Here is a 4,101-nt window from a genome sequence, read left to right on the forward strand (position 1 = left end):
TCCCGTCGCTGAATGGGATTTTGTAATGCCTTATATCTTTTGCGCTGGAATGGGAGGCTTTTATCGTAACGTTACTGAGATTTCAATTTCCGATTCGAAACGACGTTTCCTTGTTGTATGGTTTTTTTTTGAACATGCCAAGAAGCTTCCTAAGGTAGATTTAATTGAATCTTGATGAATATGTATATTGCGTGATGGGCTCGGAGGATACACGTCATAGAACCACAATAACGACCTCTTCATCTTGATTAAACTAATATAATTGCTAATTTTATAGCGTGACTGATTGTGCCGCGCAAAAACTTCGCCCGAGCTTTTTAACTTATTTAACTGCGTTATAGTGTACGAAGAAGGCATTTACGCTCGTAATTTTACACAGGGAGCTGATGCAGTCGTACAGTCGCGTTTGGGAATTATCGCAACGCGATACGCATCGCAAAAAGCTTTGACAATCCTTGAACCACGTACAATGCACACACGCGTCCAAAACCCTGAAACCATAACTCGATCTCATCCCCGTAGATAAGCCGAGAGTCACACGATCTGCGGTGCTGAGGCTATAGGATCGAGAGCTGCTGCACACGTTGACATCGAAAGCGCAGCGCTTCTTTTGCCTTGTCTCGCGCGGCGGCCTTTAAACGCGACCGCAAAAGCCGGAGGGGAGGGGGGAGGCCGATCCAAGGTCCTTGCGCCGGGCGTCAGGGTCAAGTTCAAGGTCGCGCCGCGCGCCGTAACTGCTGCGCGCGAGATATCGCGGTGTGATTTTTTTGAGCCGTTTGTACGATGAAGTGACTTACTGAAGGCGTGATTGTGGGGGTCTGCGGACAGTGTACTAACCTGTAACAGAAAGACGTGAATTTCATTAGTACAAGCCCGGATTCGAGTATAAAAATGTTATCTACAGTAATTTCCGATAATTGATTCGTTAAGAACGCGAAAGATAAGCATCGGCGACGCGACTATAATGCCAGCTTTCCGAGCCGACAATTTCCTCCCATAATTGCAAAATAATTGAAAGCCTCCCATCTTCATTACCCCGAGTCATCCGAAGAGCCAGCTAAAATAAAGCAGTCGACGCATCCCTCATCCCATACTCCCGAGTCTAAGTGCGTGCATCAGCGCAATTGTATAATTTCACACTAATTAGGCCCCATCGCTGAAAGCTTTAAGGATCGCCGATGTCGCGTGCGCCTCCGGGCACTTAATTAGCGCCGTATAAAGCGCCAGGACGATGACGACGATCGTCGTAGGCTTTGGCGCAATTAAACGCGCTCGCGCAAGGTATATAATCGTCGCCGGCGTATAGTGAGCGCAGCGAGCAAAAGAAATTGGAAAAGCGCGCGAAGCCTGCTAATGTCGTCGTCTTCCTGATTCGCGGAGAACGGAAGCGTGTTGCAGTCCGAGAGTGGAATTATTGCGCTCCGATGTGCTGCGGACGACGAGTTTACGGCCGGAGTAAATTTAGCCGGAGCTAGTCTGCGATGGGAACGGATGATGATTACAGCTCCGCGCGAGAGCTGATTGACGTGTTCATTGATGATGGAGGAAAACGCGTGTTTGCCGTACGGTAATCGAGCGCAAGCTGCTATAGTTCGGCACACGTGATATGAAAGCAGGTAATATCGGTAGCGTAGATATTCTGTAATTGATCGCGGATTTGCCTGTGGATGTGTGTCGGATTTTGTGAGGGGAAATATAGACCGGACCTGGAATTATTGTTTACGCGTCATATTATAATAATACGAGGCAACCATCCGTCACTAATTTGAAAAATGTTGTATAGAGATAACCATCAAAACACCGCCTCGAGCGTAGCCTTGCAGGTTTTTCATAAACCAACAGAAGATAAGTACTCGATCCTAACATAAACTTCAATTAAGGGATTTTCATAGTACGGAGCAGGTGTGTGGAAGAAAAAGCCAAAGTAAAAAGTACACACAGCCGCAAGTCTGTTGAACCGAACGCAAATGTCACGGCGCTGATTTCAGGCGTGAAGGAGCCGGCGGAAAGTGAAAAGCCGGAATCCACAGCCGACCAAGCGAGGAAGTTTATAGACTGTGTCGAGCCTGACGTATAGGATGTTGCTGCACTCGATCTGCCACCGAAACCCATATAAGCTGAGCCTGTACACACTTATTATAAAGAAGACGTAATGATGGTCGATATCGTTCGACTCGATGTACCGCGTGTATACTTCTATGAACTAATTAGGTTAAAACTATTTTTTTGTTGGGGTACTGAAGTTTCCTTGGCTTTTTCTATCTCTTTATGCTTCCTCTCTGTAATTGGACGTGTACAGTTATTGTTCAGCAGATCTTGGTATACTCAAGGTGATGCGAGTTTGACTATACTGTAAGAGCATTTAATCGGAAACGTAGACATTGGAACAGAGGCAAACAAATTTGAAAAATTATCCGAACCATTTACGCCTGTAGCAGAGCCTTGGACGTTCAGAAGATGCAATTAGGCTGTGCTCGATTATTGTTTAATTGATTATTATGTAAACGTGCCTCGTCATCCTGAACACATTTTTTACGCAGTTGAAACGTAACTATATCAAGCTACTGTAGAACGTCTCCTATGCTTTTTTTGCAAGAAATACCACGAAATGATATTTTTGAATGTTAACGAGGCATCCAACTGGAAATATTGTCTCATCCTGATGATGTAAAGCTTTTCCCTGTCATTAAAGCCGTAAGGTATAATTAACGTTGTTATTATTATCTTTCAAAAGTACAATGGAATCATCCATTCAACGAGACAACATCCAAGTTGGTACCTTTCTCATATCCAATAACTTTTGCTCGAACCCTATCTGTGCTTATTATTCGAACTCCATAGCTCGTTACGAGGTAAACACTGTAAAAGCACATGTCTGTCAAAGTCTATTTCCATACCCTAGCAGAACAATCGAGCCCAAAACTGTACCACCACCACCAACAATATAATTGTTCCGTACAGCAACCAGAACAGCTGACGCCCTTCACCTCGACCTTGACGAGTCGTGGGTGAGCAGCAGCGTCGAACAAAACACACAAAAGGAGCGCGAAAAAAATTCCTGCGCGAGAAACTTGCCTACGTAAGTGCAATTCTCGATTTACGTAAGCTCGTTCTCGAGTGTCGTTTGTGCTTCGAGAGCAGCAGCCGCTTTTCTTCGCGAATTCCTCGATTGAGACTTGAGCCGCCGCCGCTGTGAAAAGCGAATTAGCAGCTCTGAAGCACATTCCGTTCTGCGGATTCGATGGAGACTTACTTTCACATGCCCGCGTAGAAAGTGCAATTACTCGGCTTTTTATGTAATACGAGCTGGGCATTAGAAAATGTTGAACTTTCAAGACAATTTAGGAGAGATTATGTTGTAATGCGTATACCCAGTTTGAATATTGTACATCATTTTCGATCGAAGATTGCATTAAAGACACACGTTTCCATGCAGTTTCACAAGCGGTTTAAGCAGTATAAACTCGAGATAAAAATCGCTATAATGTATGCAAATACAGTTTTTCGCAAGGCTGGATATCACGCGAACCGTGACCGCAGTCTGTGCGGACTGTTTTTTGAGCGAAAATCATTTTTAAAACTTCCTGCAGAAATTCATTCGGAGTCTGGCGAATGGTCGTTCGTGAGAAGAATGAAGAACACGGCATACTCCTTCTATAAAGAAGAGATGACGCAATCTGCGGATGGCATAGTTTCCAGCAGCCACTGCCGCCGCTGAGAAAAAGAAATAGATAACAGAGAGTCGCAAAGTTTCCACCTTTTTCTTTCTCTATCTTTCTTTTTATATACACATTTCTCATTTGCAAACTCGATATCTCTTCGGATTTTTATCCGTCCATTGTTCTGCCGAAAACAAAAACGTTCTTAGCGTGTACCGAGTGAAAAAGGCAAAGCTCGGCATTTTCGAAACTGTCATTTCCTAGTGGTAGCCTGTGACTGGCTGGCGGTTCGATTTCGAAAGACGCCGGGTCAATAACCGATTTTTCCGTTCTTGGTTCGAACAAAGCGCGCGCGAAGGAGTAGTCGATCGAAAAAGAGAAGGAGGATGTAGAGCAAGTCGGAGAGGAATCGCGAAAGAGAGAGAGGGCAGGTGTTGTAAGA

The sequence above is a fragment of the Nasonia vitripennis genome, chromosome 1 (genome assembly GCF_009193385.2).
Source record: "Nasonia vitripennis strain AsymCx chromosome 1, Nvit_psr_1.1, whole genome shotgun sequence".
NCBI classification, from domain to species: Eukaryota; Metazoa; Arthropoda; class Insecta; order Hymenoptera; family Pteromalidae; genus Nasonia; species Nasonia vitripennis.